This window comes from Ostrea edulis, chromosome 1 (genome assembly GCF_947568905.1).
Source record: "Ostrea edulis chromosome 1, xbOstEdul1.1, whole genome shotgun sequence".
NCBI lineage: Eukaryota > Metazoa > Mollusca > Bivalvia > Ostreida > Ostreidae > Ostrea > Ostrea edulis.
Genome location: NC_079164.1, coordinates 4,568,889 through 4,588,888, shown reverse-complemented (window position 1 = coordinate 4,588,888; position 20,000 = coordinate 4,568,889). Strand labels below are relative to the sequence as shown.

The window sequence follows — 20,000 nt, the reverse complement described above, 5'->3', positions numbered from 1 at the left end:
GGATAGCAATTGGATCCTCCTGTCCCTACAACTTGCACATCTACAAATGGCATTGAAGCATTGTACAAATTCTCAAGTCTATCAGATAAGCCATATAGGAGAAGTGTTCACAAGGTATTTTAACATCCTCCACCCCTTTTAGATCCACTATATCTTTTAGGAAAAACTTTGGATCCTCCCATTCCCACAATATGCACATCTACAAATGACAATTAAGCATTGTACAAAGTTTCAAGTCTATCCAATAAGCCATATGGGAGGAGAAGAGTTCATAAACTATTTTACATCTTCCACCCCTCTTAGATCCACTATAACTCTTAGGAAAACAATTGGATCCTCCTGTCCCTACAACTTGCACATCTACAAATGGCATTGGAGCATTGTACAAATTCTCAAGTCTATCAGATAAGCCATATAGGAGAAGTGTTCACAAGGTATTTTAACATCCTCCACCCCTTTTAGATCCACTATATCTTTTAGGAAAAACTTTGGATCCTCCCATTCCCACAATATGCACATCTACAAATGACAATTAAGCATTGTACAAAGTTTCAAGTCTATCCAATAAGCCATATGGGAGGAGAAGAGTTCATAAGCTATTTTACATCTTCCACCCCTCTTAGATCCACTATAACTCTTAGGAAAACAATTGGATCCTCCCGTCCCAACAATATTCACATCTGCAAATGACAATGAAGCATTGTACAAAGTTTCAAGTCTATCTGATAAGCCATATAGGTGGAGAAGCGTTCACAAGATTTTGTGACAGAAGGAAGGACGGACAGAAAGTACAAATACAATATGTCTCCCCCTGGAAGAGGGAAGATATAATTATATGAGTGCATGTTTATATACACACAGCACTAAACATAACTTAAAGTAATTCCACCCTCCTATGATGTCATCAGATTTTGCAAAATCAATGATTTATTTAGATTTATGCATGATAGGAACATAAATTTTGTTAGTCTTTTCCGATAGTTATTGTAAAAAAACAACCTGTTAAAACAAGAGGTACTGTGAGCAATGCTCACTAAGAATACCCCTCGCTTACCCCAATCTCCTAAAGGGTGTTGGAAATAGGTAAAACTTCAATATTATGATCCAAAAGGTATCTAGGAACACAGCATCTCCATGCGATGAAAAAAGCCATTAAAGAATTTAAATGGAAACCACATTGCTACTTTGATGTCCAGTGCGCGTGACCTTTGACCTTTTGACCCCAAAATCGATAGGGAACATCTTCATCCCATGGGTAGTCCATATATATGATATGGTGACGGTAGGTGGAAAGGATAAAGCTTTAGAGCCCGGAAACCATTGCGTCTACAGACGGACGGACAGACAGACGGACAACCCGATTCCAGTATACCCCCCCCCCCCCCCCCCACAACTTGTTGCGGGGGGTATAATAAACTATTTCAAAAGTCTAAGTTATAGATGAATAATCAATGATACGATTTAAATCAAAATAGATGTGTGTAACATTTCACTATAAAGAGTTGTATGAAAATGTGATTTGTGGAAATAAATAATAATGCTATAATTCTAATTAGAGGCCTGTGATCTTAATCACATCCTAATTAGTGTTAGAGTCAGCCCCCTGAACTGGAGCATATCCTAATTAGTGTTAGAATCAGGCCCGTGAACTGAATCATATCCTAATTAGTGTTAGAATCAGGCCAGTGAACTCAATCACATTTTAATTAGTGTTAGAATCAGGCCCGTGAACTCAATCACATGCTAACTAGTGTTAGAATCAGGCCCGTGAACTCAATCACATTTCAATTAGTGTTAGAATCAGGCCCGTGAACTGGATCATATCCTAATTAGTGTTAGAATCAGGCCCGTGAACTGGATCATATCCTAATTTGTGTTAGAATCAGGCCTTGAAGCCAATCACATGCTAGTTAGTGTTAGAATCAGGCCTGTGAACTCAATCACATTTTGATTAGTGTTAGAATCAGGCCCGTGAACTGGATCACATGCTAATTAGTGTTAGAATCAAGCCCGTGAACTGGATCATATCCTGATTAGTTTTAGAATCAGGCCCGTGAACTCAATCACAATTTACTTAGTGTTAGAATTAGGCCCGTGAACTCAATCACATTTAATTAGTGTTAGAATCAGGCCCGTGAACTCAATCACATTTTGATTAGTGTTAGAATCAGGACCGTGAACTGGATCATATCCTAATTAGTGTTAGAAGCAGGCCCGTGAACTCAATCACATGCTAATTAATGTTAGAATCGGGACCGTGAACTGGATCACATTTTAATTAATGTTAGAATCAGGCCCGTGAACTGGATCATATCCTAATTAGTGTTAGAAGCAGGCCCGTGAACTCAATCACATGCTAATTAGTGTTAGAATCGGGACCGTGAACTGGATCACATTTTAATTAATGTTAGAATCAGGCCCGTGAACTGGATCATATCCTAATTAGTGTTAGAAGCAGGCCCGTGAACTCAATCACATGCTAATTAGTGTTAGAATCAGGCCCGTGAACTCAATCACATGCTAGTTAGTGTTAGAATCAGGCCCGTGAACTGGATCACATTTTAATTAGTGTTAGAATCAAGCCCGTGAACTGGATCATATCCTGATTAGTTTTAGAATCAGGCCCGTTCACTCAATCACAATTTACTTAGTGTTAGAATTAGGCCCGTGAACTCAATCACATTTAATTAGTGTTAGAATCAGGCCCGTGAACTCAATCACATTTTGATTAGTGTTAGAATCAGGACCGTGAACTGGATCATATCCTAATTAGTGTTAGAAGCAGGCCCGTGAACTCAATCACATGCTAATTAATGTTAGAATCGGGACCGTGAACTGGATCACATTTTAATTAATGTTAGAATCAGGCCCGTGAACTGGATCATATCCTAATTAGTGTTAGAAGCAGGCCCGTGAACTCAATCACATGCTAATTAGTGTTAGAATCGGGACCGTCAACTGGATCACATTTTAATTAATGTTAGAATCAGGCCCGTGAACTGGATCATATCCTAATTAGTGTTAGAAGCAGGCCCGTGAACTCAATCACATGCTAATTAGTGTTAGAATCGGGACCGTCAACTGGATCACATTTTAATTAATGTTAGAATCAGGCCCATGAACTGGATCATATCCTAATTAGTGTTAGAATCAGGCCCGTGAACTCAATCACATGCTAATTAGTGTTAGAATCAGGCCCGTGAACTCAATCACATGCTAGTTAGTGTTAGAATCAGGCCCGTGAACTCAATCACATTTTGATTAGTGTTAGAATCAGGACCGTAAACTGGATCATATCCTAATTAGTGTTAGAAGCAGGCCCGTAAACTCAATCACATGCTAATTAGTGTTAGAATCGGGACCGTCAACTGGATCACATTTTAATTAATGTTAGAATCAGGCCCGTGAACTGGATCATATCCTGATTAGTTTTAGAATCAGGCCCGTGAACTCAATCACATTTTACTTAGTGTTAGAATTAGGCCCGTGAACTCAATCACATTAAATTAGTGTTAGAATCAGGCCCGTGAAGTCAACCACATGCTAGTTAGTGTTAGAATCAGGCCCGTGAACTGGATCATATCCTGATTAGTGTTAGAATCAGGCCCGTGAACTGGATCACATTTTGATTAGTGTTAGAATCAGGCCCGTGAACTGGATCATATCCTAATTAGTGTTAGAAGCAGGCCCGTGAACTCAATCACATGCTAGTTAGTGTTAGAATCAGGCCCGTGAACTGGATCACATTTTGATTAGTGTTAGAATCAGGCCCGTGAACTGGATCATATCCTAATTAGTATTAGAATCAGGCCCGTGAACTCAATCACATGCTAATTAGTGTTAGGATCAGGCCCGTGAACTCAATCACATTTTACTTAGTGTTAGAATTAGGCCCGTGAACTCAATCACATTTAATTAGTGTTAGAATCAGGCCCGTGAAGTCAACCACATGCTAGTTAGTGTTAGAATCAGGCCCGTGAACTCAATCACATTTTGATTAGTGTTAGAATCAGGACCGTGAACTGGATCATATCCTAATTAGTGTTAGAAGCAGGCCCGTAAACTCAATCACATGCTAATTAGTGTTAGAATCGGGACCGTCAACTGGATCACATTTTAATTAATGTTAGAATCAGGCCCGTGAACTGGATCATATCCTAATTAGTGTTAGAAGCAGGCCCGTGAACTCAATCACATGCTAATTAGTGTTAGAATCGGGACCGTGAACTGGATCACATTTTAATTAATGTTAGAATCAGGCCCGTGAACTGGATCATATCCTAATTAGTGTTAGAAGCAGGCCCGTGAACTCAATCACATGCTAATTAGTGTTAGAATCAGGCCCGTGAACTCAATCACATGCTAGTTAGTGTTAGAATCAGGCCCGTGAACTGGATCACATTTTAATTAGTGTTAGAATCAAGCCCGTGAACTGGATCATATCCTGATTAGTTTTAGAATCAGGCCCGTTCACTCAATCACAATTTACTTAGTGTTAGAATTAGGCCCGTGAACTCAATCACATTTAATTAGTGTTAGAATCAGGCCCGTGAACTCAATCACATTTTGATTAGTGTTAGAATCAGGACCGTGAACTGGATCATATCCTAATTAGTGTTAGAATCAGGCCCGTGAACTCAATCACATGCTAATTAATGTTAGAATCGGGACCGTGAACTGGATCACATTTTAATTAATGTTAGAATCAGGCCCGTGAACTGGATCATATCCTAATTAGTGTTAGAAGCAGGCCCGTGAACTCAATCACATGCTAATTAGTGTTAGAATCGGGACCGTGAACTGGATCACATTTTAATTAATGTTAGAATCAGGCCCGTGAACTGGATCATATCCTGATTAGTGTTAGAAGCAGGCCCGTGAACTCAATCACATGCTAATTAGTGTTAGAATCGGGACCGTCAACTGGATCACATTTTAATTAATGTTAGAATCAGGCCCATGAACTGGATCATATCCTAATTAGTGTTAGAATCAGGCCCGTGAACTCAATCACATGCTAATTAGTGTTAGAATCAGGCCCGTGAACTCAATCACATGCTAGTTAGTGTTAGAATCAGGCCCGTGAACTGGATCACATTTTAATTAGTGTTAGAATCAAGCCCGTGAACTGGATCATATCCTGATTAGTTTTAGAATCAGGCCCGTGAACTCAATCACAATTTACTTAGTGTTAGAATTAGGCCCCTGAACTCAATCACATTTAATTAGTGTTAGAATCAGGCCCGTGAACTCAATCACATTTTGATTAGTATTAGAATCAGGACCGTGAACTGGATCATATCCTAATTAGTGTTAGAAGCAGGCCCGTGAACTCAATCACATGCTAATTAGTGTTAGAATCGGGACCGTCAACTGGATCACATTTTAATTAATGTTAGAATCAGGCCCGTGAACTGGATCATATCCTAATTAGTGTTAGAAGCAGGCCCGTGAACTCAATCACATGCTAATTAGTGTTAGAATCGGGACCGTCAACTGGATCACATTTTAATTAATGTTAGAATCAGGCCCGTGAACTGGATCATATCCTAATTAGTGTTAGAATCAGGCCCGTGAACTCAATCACATGCTAATTAGTGTTAGCATCAGGCCCGTGAACTCAATCACATGCTAGTTAGTGTTAGAATCAGGCCCGTGAACTCAATCACATTTTAATTAGTGTTAGAATCAAGCCCGTGAACTGGATCATATCCTGATTAGTTTTAGAATCAGGCCCGTGAACTCAATCACATTTTACTTAGTGTTAGAATTAGGCCCGTGAACTCAATCACATTTAATTAGTGTTAGAATCAGGCCCGTGAACTCAATCACATTTTGATTAGTGTTAGAATCAGGACCGTGAACTGGATCATATCCTAATTAGTGTTAGAATCAGGCCCGTGAACTCAATCACATGCTAATTAGTGTTAGAATCGGGACCGTCAACTGGATCACATTTTAATTAATGTTAGAATCAGGCCCGTGAACTGGATCATATCCTAATTAGTGTTAGAAGCAGGCCCGTGAACTCAATCACATGCTAATTAGTGTTAGAATCGGGACCGTGAACTGGATCACATTTTAATTAATGTTAGAATCAGGCCCGTGAACTGGATCATATCCTAATTAGTGTTAGAAGCAGGCCCGTGAACTCAATCACATGCTAATTAGTGTTAGAATCGGGACCGTCAACTGGATCACATTTTAATTAATGTTAGAATCAGGCCCGTGAACTGGATCATATCCTAATTAGTGTTAGAAGCAGGCCCGCGAACTCAATCACATGCTAGTTAGTATTAGAATCAGGCCCGTGAACTCAATCACATGCTAATTAGTGTTAGAATCAGGCCCGTGAACTCAATCACATGCTAATTAGTGTTAGACTCAGGCCTGTGAACTGGATCACATTTTAATTAGTGTTAGAATCAGGCCCGTAAACTGCATCATATCCTGATTAGTGTTAGAATCAGGCCCGTGAACTCAATCACATCCTAATTAATGTTAGAATCAGGCCCGTGAACTGGATCATATCCTAATTAGTGTTAGAGTCAGGCCCGTGAACTCAATCACATCCTATTTAGTGTTAGAGACAGGCCCGTGAAGTGGACCATATCCTAATTAGAAGCCCATGAACTCAATCACATCCTAATTAGAACCCAGTGAACTCAATCAAATCCTTATTAGTGTTGATTCTGTACCTCCACTTACAAAAGATTTTTAATATGCATCTCGGGTACGAGTTAATACTAGACCTTTAGTAAAAACGAAAGTAAATTGTATGACGTATGCAATTTGTGTGTGTTTGAGTTCACGGAACTTCCGATTGTATCAGTTCACGGGCTTATAGACCCTGCCCAGTGAGTGCCTGGCCTTCGTGCTTGCACATCGGAAGGCCTCGGGAACTAGGCTAGAAAATACTGTTGCTGATTTCATTGGTTCCCCCCCCAAAATGGATTTTTTTTTTTGAAACGAAAGTAGTAAAAAGGCGCAATCGTGAGGACCTGCTGGATCAGTTGAATGTAAGCACAGGAGTTTGAAATTTTATCAATAAAGTCAATAAAATTCACTTGATTGACCATGCCATGAGCTGTGCGATAGCTTGGTCAATCAAGGCTTAATATTTGCTTGGTTAATTAAGTGAATTTTATTGACTTTATTGATAAAATTTCAAACTCCTGTGATGGAAGTTATTAATAGCTACCTAGGTATTTAAACCTACTTAAAGTAGCTACTTCTACCTACTTTTACCTGTTTTTGAAAATATAAATGAATAATAATTAAAGCGCATCTTTTAAACAGGTCAGTCATTTCATGTATCATGTTGTGCACGTGCACGGCAAAATTCAGAGTGTAAATTTGAATACTTTACGAGGGGGAAATGCATGAAAATTCGCCCCCCAAAACCTATAATGTAAAACTGCATGAAGGTAAACTTTAAAATTAATACAGATTTGTTAGACATTCTACACTTTTTCTCACATAGCTTTGATCCTAAACTCCCAGAAAATGGAACTGAGTGATGCTATTGATGCAAATTTGAAAAGTTAGAAAGTAATAATTTTTGTCCAATATTTTTGTGGTATTCATCGTCAGTGTAATTGAATCAATTTTGTACACGCCATATTGCGCCGTTCCTGCGTTTGGCCACGAAATGCAAGTAAAGGAAAAAGTAGGTAAAAATAGCTACCTGGAGTAGGTTTAAATACCTACGTAGCTATAAGTACCTACGTAGCTAGAAATAGTCTTTGGACTGGACCTGATGTATACAGTCGTTTGCTCAATATTAAGTTCTGAACCACATTTTCTCCACAATTGGTACGTCTCGGTCTGAGTGAAAAATTATCGACAGAACATAAAACAAACAGCCAACCGAACAACCTACCATTAGACTAGTATCTCCCCGAGAAAGATGTAATTGAATTATTTCAACACTTACATGAACAGGGGAATATTTAGACAGAGATAAAAGATGTATAAATATATAAAAAGAGATTTTATTGTTCGATCAAAATTATGGATGTGAAGATAAGATATGTGTGTTAAGTCATGAAAGCAATTATTGGTCTGAAAAATTCGATTCGATACGATATCAAATTTAGTGATACCCGATATATTTTGTGTCATTATCTATCAAATAAATCAAACAAATAACGGATAACAACAAAAAATAAAAACAAAACAACTTTTTCTTTGTTGTTCCTGAGACAAAGTGAAAAAAAGAGAAGAGAATTACACTCACAGTGTGCGAAATTAACCATGGACCGATAGACAATGTCTATAGAAAATCGAATCGGTCTATAACGATCGAAATAGCTATAGACCGACTTGTCTACAGGAATTCTGAGTAAAAAAAACTTCATGCAGAGTAGCAACTATTTTTTTTCAATATGTCACTAAATCTGATTAATTATCTCATTATGAACTGACACTATTCTGCCCATTCGTTCGCAGATAGTATAACCATGATACTGTACATGTATAAAACTTCACAAAGATCTCGGTGGAATTCTGTAGACTTTATTCCTTTCTAAGTGGTACTAGTCCTAAACCATGTACATGTATGCGTGTGAGTGTGTGTGGTAAAAGACTGAAACAAAGAAACATGTTCTAATTACTAATTGATTCACAGAACATAAATAATAGCTATTGAATACAATGAAACATATGACAAATTGGTAATTATAATAATAAAGGCTGAAGGACTATCAAAAGTAACAATATAAGTCCAAATTATGTATTTATAACACAGATGGCTTTCCATAGAAAATTGTTAGAACCGTACTTTTATACATACATGTATAAAGTTTATGACAATAATGGTTTTCCATACTTTTAAGAGTGAATGAGAGAAATACCGATACAGTCTAAATTCCTAATTATAGCAAATAATAAACATTGTAATGATATATACAACAATAAATATGCACAAATATCACAATGTACTTGCACTGTGTGCCTGCATACGGATGAAAATCTGAGGAGCTCAGAGTGAACGGTGAGTGGTGTGGGTCACACCCCAAACAAGTAAACAGGAAGTAAGGAACATTAACTCTTTTAAAAAAGAAAGATAACTAATTCACATTATCTGGGAAAATAACTCTTGTAGATGTAAAGGAAAATAACTCTAGGGAAAACTTAGCATAAAAATGTAAATAAATATGAGAACATTACAGACGCCATTGCGAAGGTTATAAAATCATAATTATGCACATACATATTTATAGTCAACATTTTTTTTTGTCTCGCTGCATTTATGAAAGGTAAAGATAACGAACAGTGATCAATCTCATAAATCCTATAAGGAATACAAAATAGAGAGTTGGACAAACACGGACCCCTGGATATACCTACACCAGGTGGGATCAGGTTATTTAACGCAATGCCAGTGCAAATGAAATACCAAATCAGTCGTCCCTCCCGATGTGGCGACTACTGCTGCACACCGACTGCATTTTGCTTGTTTTTTGGTTTTATTCATTGCTGAAGTAGTTCCAGGATTTTAATTTTTTCTATGACATTTTGCATAAATAATATTAGGAAGGTCAATCTCACATATTGAAAGATTATAACCCGAACACACAAAGAAATATATCAGTAGGTTTATCATAGGTTATGTATTGATATTCGGCAAAGACATAAATATCGATATATATATCGAGATCTCGATATATTGGTGCACCCTTATTCGACAATCACACAAATTGTTATGGAAGTCATTTCTTGACCTTGACTTATCCATTCTGTTTTAGATAACCACAGTAGGAAGAATCACAACAGGAAGTGGATAGAAGGATGAAGATGTGGAGGAAGTGGATCGTGTTCTTTACAGTTTGTCAAAATACACTCTGTATTGAGCAACCATATCGACTTGTTGATTCGAACACCAGGTGTTTGGAGATTAAAGTGGAGTCTCGCCTGAGCTGTAAAAATGAAGGTCAATTCTATCACTGCCTTCTGGATGAAAATTACACCAAGGAGTTTGAGGTTTGCAGGGACTGGAAGTGGATCCCAGGAGGTAACTCAATTTCTGCCTCATCAGACTCGAGGATGTGTGAACAATTTTAATCATGAAAGTCTCGAGTCAATATATTCCCTCTATTGACCCTCATGAAAGTCTCGAGTCAATATATATACCCTCTACTGACCCTCATGAAAGTCTCGAGTCAATATATACCCTCTATTGACCCTCATGAAAGTCTCGAGTCAATATATACCCTCTATTGACCCTCATGAAAGTCTCGAGTCAATATATATACCCTCTATTGACCCTCATGAAAGTCTCGAGTCAATATATACCCTCTATTGACCCTCATGAAAGTCTCGAGTCAATATATATACCCTCTATTGACCCTCATGAAAGTATCGAGTCAATATATACCCTCTATTGACCCTCATGAAAGTCTCGAGTCAATATATACCCTCTATTGACCCTCATTTAAGTCTCGAGTCAATATATATACCCTCTATTAACCCTCATCAAAGTCTCGAGTCAATATATACCCTCTATTGACCCTCATCAAAGTCTCGAGTTAATATACAGTGCTCCAAGTCACATCTGCTATCAGGTCGCAAAATGGCTACCTAGAAATATTTCTGGTCAACATTTTCAAATTTCTAGTCGCCATTTTCAAAATTTATACTCGCCATGGTAAAAGATTTTGTGTAAGACGTCCAAGTTTCTTTGAATTTGAATATCTTTCAAGAAAACAATCAACCTCCATGCATGCGTTTTGTTTTTAATCCCCTTCCCCACAATCGAGCACGTTAACGCATATAGCTTTGCCCCACAATCACGCACTTTTACGCACTTTCAATGCGCATTTGTTTTTACTGTGTTTTATCGTTGATACAGAGAAAAGGTTTTTTTTTTTTAATATCTTGGGTTGTAAGACAAAATAATGATAAAATGAGCCATTTGCCAGATTTATTTGAAAGTTCCAACAGTAGCAAAGAGATAGATTAGGGGATACACAGCTCCATTGTTTACTGACAGGAAAATCTAACGCGGTATTGTAGAGGAATTATTCATGTTTGATTTTATTATTTTATTTGATTATTTCAATTTATTATAAATCTACAGTGTTATGAATATTACTGATCGTCAGGAAAATGATCTTTTTATTTTAAAGTAGCATTAGAAAGGGTGGGTGGGTGGGAGGGGGGGGGGGGTGGAGGTTAAAAATCCAACACAAATTAGATCATCAATTTCGTGGTATGCATAAGTTATGTATCTCAAACAAAGTATTAAAAAATGGGGAAAATATTTTTTAAAAGATATATGGATATGTATTCTCCTGCAAGGTTGACACAACAACATTCTTATTTTAAACGAGAGAGGAAATGTGTGTACATTTTCAATTTGGTCATTTGTAGTGTTGATAAAGAGACCCTAGTCAAAACCGTGCCTTTCAAAACTCGGACGCACAGATTACGCAACCTTAAAAAATCATATTACAAAAAAATTTACCGAAACAAATGAAGTCAGTAATGGACACGAAATCTAACATTTTATTAGATTTTAAATGAAATGATTGGCAAAATGAAGTATATATGTAAGGGTCGAGATTTAAAGATTGATGTCGGATAAAAATCTAAATTCAAATAGTTAGGTGGAGGGGGGGGGGGGGGGGGTGGTGGGTGAAAACTTCCGTAAGTTTCTGTCATCCGACATCGATTACATATTAGTGGAAAGAGGGGAAAAAAAACCAAACCAAAAAACAAGTGTCTGGTAAAAACTACATAATAATATCACATTTTAATGAACATTTTAAAATAGTTTTAATGTACCCTTTCTTTTGTGAATAAACAGTGGAAAAGGTATACAGAGTGTTATTTATACTAGTTTGTCCTTACTTGTTAATCGATTAGTTTCGACAGTCATCATATTTAATTTAGGGGGGGGGGGGGTCTTGGTAAAAACTATGTGAATTTAGTTTTTTGTCAGACATTGAACTTTTGATCTCGCCCCAAAATTTTTCTTTTTGTTTATCTAGTTATTTTTCGCAAGTGAATTCATTGATTTATCAAAGGCTTGAATCTAAGCAATTTTTATTTCATTTTTATACCCCCCCCCCTGCAACAAGTTGTGGGGGGTGGGGTGGGTGGGTGGGTGGGGGTATTTACTGGAATCGGGTTGTCCGTCTGTCTATCCGTCCGTCCGTCTGTAGACGCAATGGTTTCCGGGCTGTAAATTATTATCCTTTCCACCTACCGTCACCATATCATATATATGGACTACCGATAGGATGAAGATGTTCCCTATCAATTTTGGGGTCAAAAGGTCAAAGGTCAAGCACACTGGACATCGAAGTAGCAATATGGTTTCCGGGCTCTAATGCGTTATCCTTTCCACCTACAGTCACCATATCATACATATGGACTACCCATGGGATGAAGATGTTCCCTATCGAATTTGAGGTCAAAGGTCAAGCGCACTGGACATCGAAGTAGCAATATGGTTTCCGGGCTCTAATGCGTTATCCTTTCCACCTACAGTCACCATATCATACATATGGACTACCCATGGGATGAAGATGTTCCCTATCGATTTTGGGGTCAAAAGGTCAAAGGTCACGCACACTGGACATCGAAGTAGCAATATGGTTCGGTTTGTCATGCCATTTGTTTTTTACACTCAGAAAAGAGGTAGTTTATACCTATTACCAACACCCTTTGGGAGGTTGGGGTAAGCGGGGGGTATTCTTAGTGAGCGTTGCTCACAGTGCCTCTTGTTAATTTTTTTTACTTTGCAATAAATGAAAAATGAATGACAGAATAAGTAGCAATTCTTAATATAAGGGGAGGTGGGTGGGTGGGGGGGGGGGGGGGGTGCGCCTTTAATTTGGCCAAGTTTCAGGTAGAATTTGCAGATAAACCATGCCGCTTCGAACTGACAATTCCTCGTAAAACCCGTCCATTTCAAACTCCGATTGAACACGCGTGAAGACAGGAAGTATTACGTAACCATAAAACCACACTGCCTCTAGACGTTAATTATATGTATAAAATGAAAATTAAATGTAATGAGAAGAGTAAAGCCAAGGATGAATTTTTTAAAAAAAATTACATTTACCATTGTCAGAACATCTTCCAAAGAATAAAACGATCTATGCAACAGAATCTGCTATAAAAAAAAAACCAAACACACACACGAGAAGATTCAAACGAAAGTAAGACTGGTCGAGTTTCTGTTAAGATCTATGCAATTATTTTATTTTTAAAAATTGAAGATTCAATAAAAAGAAATATATGTTTAAGGAAAAGAACACCAACCCATCAATTTTAATCCCAATAAAATGTATTTGCCAATCTGTCCACATGTAGTGTATCAATTGTTAATAAAGCTCGTGTAAGTAATAACTTTACTACCTACATGTATTTAACACTGTTTAACATAACTCAACACCTTAGTACATAGCATACAGCCAGCCGTGTACACTGGAGGACGTGCACATTTATCATTCAGACTTATACACAAATGTGAGTGAAAATACACAATATCGTTCCTATAAATATGCTAGTACAATTGCATTTAATAGTACATTAACCCCCTTTGTGAACACCAGAGTCGGCCAGGAAAAACCTAGAAATAAAACAATAATAATCGTGAAAAACTCAAGGAAACCTGTATCTGATGCCATTTCTCCATGATGCAGGGAGAGTGTGACGGACCTCACACTTTACAAATATATAAAATGCTAGATAAAAAACTGAAAATAGCAAAAGTTGTCCTATCCGCATGAAATGACCAGTCTAATAAACCCGCCTACTCCCCGTGACAGTATACTACCCCCTATTGGTCAGTATTATAATGGACCAAAACAACTTGATCAAAACATGCTACTATAATGTGAATACATAATTTTCCCGCTTTTACTAGCGAACCGCGGGATAATATAATTATCAAGACTCGGGCGCACTGGTACATGTAGACGGGGAATATTGCGCAATCATACATAGATACACTGTAACAAGGCAAATACACATATGTAAATATTCTACCATTTAATTAAGATACAATTACCAGTAAAATGCACATCTTCCAATGCATAAAATGATTTACAAAATGAATGGTGTCAAAATAAATACGAGAAGATTCATCGAGAATTTTAATTATCTTTCTCATAAGTCACTCAATTATGATGATTCATTTATCAAACATCAAAAGACTGGGTCTTGGTTCAGATTTATGTAATCATTACTTTTAACCAATTCTAAAAGTGGGTACACTAGCTAACTGATATGTATGTTTAATATAGAGAGACAATATACTTAAATTGCTTATAAATTAAGTGTTTCACTGGATCAGTTGTTAAGTACAATGTGTACATGTAAGTATTTATCAAATGATTATTATACCATAAATTTTATATTTTCTTTTATCACATTATGACTGCTTGACATGGCCGTTTCATCCGATTTTTATAATAGAAGGAAAATAAGTAGTTTTTAATTCATTTTAATAGAATTACAAATGTTGTGATAAGTTACGACATTTTCTTATTTCTGTTCAGACCAATAATTTTTTCGAGACATTAACATGTTTGACATGTACACACACACTATCTACGGCCAACGATAAAAATTGTTGAGTTTCCGCTAACGTTCCAGAAAAAAATAGGGTAGGTAGGTAGGAAATAAATTTTATTTTTTTTAAAAATTTTATTTCTTCAAAGTATGCAAAAACATTGTAAACTCGTAACAAGTGTAGTATAGGAAGGAGGAGAAAATCTTTGGCTGTACCGGGAATCGAACCCGGGACCCCTGCATTACTAGGCAGGTGCTCTAACCACTGAGCTATCCAGTCCGTATAGCCCTAATTACTACATTCCTCCCTCCTTAAGATCAATTATAATTTTATAATTGTCTTTCAATATCAACCCAGGTTCTTTTCGCCCCTGGCAGGCCAACCTGCATCACCAGGGGTGGTCAACGGCACCAAATGTAGTATGGGAAGGAGAAAATCTTTGGCTGGACCCCTGCATTTCTAGTCAGGTGCTCTAACCACTGAGCTATCCAGGCCGATATATCCACGGTCCGTATAGCCCCAATTACTGCATGAGTTAAATGTTCTATTGAATGTAAAACTTATACGGTACCAATTTTGATGCACCAGATGCGCATTTCGACAAATAATGTCTCTTCAGTGATGCTCAACCGAAATGTTTGAAATCCGAAATAACTATGAAGTTTTAGAGCTAAATATAGCCAAAAACAGCGTGCCAAAAAAGTGGAGCCAAATTCGTCCAAGGATAAGAGCTATGCATGAGGGAGATAATCCTTAATTTTGAAATGAATTTCTAAATTTTATAACAGCAATTAAATATACATCCGTATTTTTAAGCTAGTAACGAAGTACTTAGCTACTGGGCTGTAGAGACCCTCGGGGACTAACAGTCCACCAGCAGAGGCCTCGACCCAGGGGTCATAATGTAAAACTTATACGGTACCAATTTTGATGCACCAGATGCGCATTTCGACAAATAATGTCTCTTCAGTGATGCTCAACTGAAATGTTATACTTTCAAAATATAAATTTTGCTTAAATTGCATTGCAAGTAAACTCTCAATCATCATGATCATAACATTTCACCCGTTATTGGCTGAGGATTATTTCCAGATGTTTTATAAGAAACTATATTTTTCAATGAAACATATCTAGCATAAAACACAAAAGTTAACTCCTCTATGCCACTATGCTCTACAAGTACCAGATATATTGTTTCTACATTTAGATTGGTTGTCATAGGTCAGGAATACTTCTAATATGTATTTTCACAATCTAAATGGAACAAGGGTAGGAAGACAGTCTGGGCAGATCCCACTTATCCTAATGGGATCCAACTCTCTTCCAGCTAAAACTTTTTACCGGGCATAAATTTTTATTTTAAAAACAATCTGCACATCTTTTTTCCTCTCGGCTCTCACCAGCCATCAACAACTTGAATGCGTTCACTGCTTTATTTGCGGCCTTTTTCATAGTGTTTTCGGTTAGAACTGCAGCAGAAACCAAGGATGTGCATACAAATTTGACAGACTGGACATTCATGTCTGTCACTCTGCATCACGACCTCCATATAAAACTAGGGTCCCCGTGTATACACAGTAATGCCCACTGAAACGATAGCATAAGACAGTGCATGGCCATAAATAGTCATCGTCTAAAAACAACATAGGAGTTGGCAATTTTAACAAAAGAAACATGACACTTGGCAGAGTCTCTCGACCGTCTGTTAACTTCAATTGTTAAATCACCGTTGCGTGAGCACACATGGAGGTACTAGCCACTAACTCAACCATCATCCTAGCTGCAATAATGTAGTCCTCTCTGATTTTTTTAGGGAGAGGATTACAACTCCTTATGATCTCCGTAATGGTGCAAATGAGGTCAACCATCATCCATGCTGTTAGTTAGAAACATTATCAATGTTGTTTAAACGCTTGACACAATACCATGCAGTTTTGTATATCATTAAAGCGTTTGAATGACTTCATCTTAATGTCTAACTAAAACGAAAACCAAGAACCGGGAATATATTTTATCCGGGAAAATGATGATTTTTTTTTTTTAAATATCGAAAAAAAATTCTAGGGTCGGGGCTATAATTTAGGGTCGGTCGGGTTAGCGGAAACACAACACATTTTATCAGTGGCCTAATTAATAGCAGTCGGGCGGAGGTTGAGGCAGTTTTAGTAGATGAACACTCCTTCCCTTCTACGAATTAGGACTTGAAGTTCGGACAACCTTCCCTATTTTTATTTCCTTGTCAATAAATTTAGACAAGACATCCCCCCCTTCCATTTTTATGTTGTTGAAAAGACGATGCTACGTGCCTGTAGGCCTCACACTGACACAGCTCCTAATCAGAACATGCAGGACACCGCAAAAACAATTGCAAGGTGGCTACAGTGCAGTTTTGTAATTTCTGTTCTAAAGCACACCCCTTCCCAAAAAACGTAGGGCGCGGCATACAGATACAGACTGTGTAATATACAGCAGTGCTTTGCTTTTTTCACATCTTGTTTTGAACATTGAAGAGAATTTATGCATGCGTAAAAAAAAATTCCACTACATAGGATAATTCTTATTTACAGAACATGATGTACTCTGTACTTATATAGACATAATATACAGAACATATCGAAGGGGAAAAAACCCATTAATGGAAATGTAGATACATGTACAGTGTATATTGATATGATTTTTAAAAATACTTGTAGATAAAAAAGTATTCATTCGTGGTATTTCTTTGTTATACAAACATACATGTAGAATAATTGATAAAATAAATAATAAGAAAAACAGGCAAATTTTGGACTATATATCCTTTCAAAAGAAAACATTTTGTCCCTTATTTATCGTAATTTTTCACTTGCTTTCACTCTCGATTTGATAGTCTTAAAGTATGAGCTTTTATCAGAACTATCCGCGATATACTAACAGAATATATAACAATGGAAAACGTAGTGAAGAAATGTGTTAAAAATTCCGAATTTTCACAAATCAACTCAAAAGTGCTGTGGGGAAAAGGTTAACGTCATCATTCAGTGGCGAAAGCAAATGCTACTGTTACGTCATAGGCCGCATGATAGGCAAAGAGTTAAACTGAATAGAAATGTGCTGTGAAACATGCTGGGTGCTAACAAGTCAAGTATTTACTCTGGCAAAAGTTGTATTGCATTGGGCCATTCTGTATATTTTACAGTACGCTTCTGGGGAAGAAAACCCAGCTTTCCACACAAGGATTTGCTTGAAAGTTATCAATAAGTGGGCCTTCACTGCTTATGTGAATAAGAGCTTCCAATTTTGTTGGATCTTTTGCTGAACAATCATACCAGCATCAACTAGAACACTAAATCCCGAGTTTATAATTGTCTTTGAAAATTAGCAGCAACACTTGCCCTGCTCGACTTACTGCTAATAAAGCAGTCACGGACAATGATATGTCTCAATCTTACTGTTACCGTGAATAGTCACACTTCCACGATTGTAAGATGTACACCTGGTCGTGGCGAAATCGGACAATGGGTGTCCAGAAATGGTGGACATTGCTGGTTGATTGGCCTCAAAAGTAACAAATGCTGCAAAACATTTTGCCATCTCTCTATATCAACCACGAAAATTCCTTCAGCCATTTCAGGACTGGAGTTCTTCCATTACTTTTGCATGTACTAGGCTGAGGCTTCTACTTTTTACTACTGATAAATTCAAAGTGATTTAACCTTCGTTTTCTCGCCATCTTGATTGCTTTCAAATGCTGCTTTGACCGAGATTGAAAAATATTTATTCAGACTTCCGATTGTGATTATAAATTTTACTGGATGCCCAAATTTTCTCCACTCGTGAAAATGCGACTTAAGGTGGGTTGATCCTCATGTGACTTATCAATATTAATGGTTAAAAGTGCAAAATCTGTATTAATAACCATTCAGTATAGTTAAATTTAATCAATAACCAAAGAAAATGTGTATGTTGCCACATATTTTTAAAGATGTTAGACATACAAAAACGGAAATATATGTTAACGTCAGAAAATCACACATTTTCATTAAACAGAATAATTAAAATAGATAAAAACTTGTTGAAATAACTAATTTTAAATGTCAACAGTTTAAAAAAATGTTAATTCATAAATATGTATAAATTAATTGTGGATATTATGAAAATCATGTATGATAAACATACAGTAGAAGAAATACCAACATAGGAGTTATTGCCCTTGACAACATTTTTTTAATTACAAAGAAAAGGTTATCTATGGAAAATATAAACTTTTTCAAAATCAATAGTTTACCAAATTTTTTATTTTATGCAGTGAATAAAATTCCTCTGAAAGATATATTTCTATCATGCGCAAAGTTTAATTTGATAAAGATTTTTGCAAAAACCTATGACATCACACGAGGATCGATTAACCTTAATCTCTAGTCACAAAATCAATTTTCTGGTCGCAAATGCGACTGTTTTACTTGCAACTTGGAGCACTGATATATATACCCTCTATTGACCCTCATCAAAGTCTTGAGTCAATATATATCCTCTATTGACCCTCATCAAAGTATCGAGTCAATATATACCTCTACTGACCTCATCAAAGTCTGGAGTCAATATATACCTCTACTGACCTCATCAAAGTCTCGTGTTAATATATACCCTCTACTGACCCCATCAAAGTTTCAGGTCAATATATACCCTCTATTGACCTCATCAAAGTCTTGAATCAATATATACTATTTATTGACCATCATCAAAGTCTGGAGTCAATATATACCCTTTATAGACCTCATCAAAGTCTGGAGTCAATATATACCCTTTATTGACCTCATTAAAGTCTGGAGTCAATATATACCCTTTATTGACCTCATCAAAGTCTGGAATCAATAGATACCCGCTATTGACCTCATCAAAGTCTGGAGTCAATAGATACCCTTTATTGACCTCATCAAAGTCTGGAGTCAATATATACCCTCTATTGACCTCATCAAAGTCTGGAGTCAATATATACCCTTTATTGACCTCATCAAAGTCTGGCGTCAATATATACCCTTTATTGACCTCATCAAAGTCTGGCGTCAATATATACCCTCTATTGACTACATCAAAGTCTCGAGTCAATATATACCCTTTATTGACCTCATTAAAGTCTGGAGTCAATATATACCCTTTATTGACCTCATCAAAGTCTGGAGTCAATATATACCCTCCATTGACCTCATCAAAGTCTGGAGTCAATATATACCCTTTATTGACCTCATCAAAGTCTGGAGTCAATATATACCCTCTATTGACCTCATCAAAGTCTGGAGTCAATATATACCCTCCATTGACCTCATCAAAGTCTGGAGTCAATATATACCCTTTATTGACCTCATCAAAGTCTGGAATCAATATATACCCTTTATTGACCTCATCAAAGTCTGGAGTCAATATATACCCTTTATTGACCTCATTAAAGTCTGGAGTCAATATATACCCTTTATTGACCGCATCAAAGTCTGGA

General features: G+C 37.0%; 1 protein-coding gene and 1 long non-coding RNA gene across 4 annotated transcripts in view; one reads left to right on the top strand and one right to left on the bottom strand.

Annotated features, from left to right (window-relative positions):
- The window catches only part of LOC130050867 (uncharacterized), an 11,120-nt gene extending 4,356 nt beyond the window's left edge, over positions 1-6,764 (bottom strand). The window contains exon 1 of one of the 2 annotated variants that reach the window (XR_008799212.1): positions 6,709-6,764. This is a non-coding gene — a long non-coding RNA (uncharacterized LOC130050867). Of the gene's footprint in view, positions 335-6,708 lie in introns of those variants that run through there. The other variant, XR_008799211.1, reaches the window with a different exon arrangement.
- Positions 6,444-20,000, top strand: part of LOC125664396 (neurofilament medium polypeptide-like) — a 53,341-nt gene continuing 39,784 nt past the window's right edge. Inside the window, exons 1-2 of one of the 2 annotated variants that reach the window (XM_056151171.1) lie at positions 6,444-7,019; positions 9,750-10,049. The gene's annotated coding sequence lies outside the window, so the exon portion shown is untranslated. The remainder of the gene's footprint in view (positions 7,020-9,749; positions 10,050-20,000) is intronic. The other variant, XM_056151182.1, reaches the window with a different exon arrangement.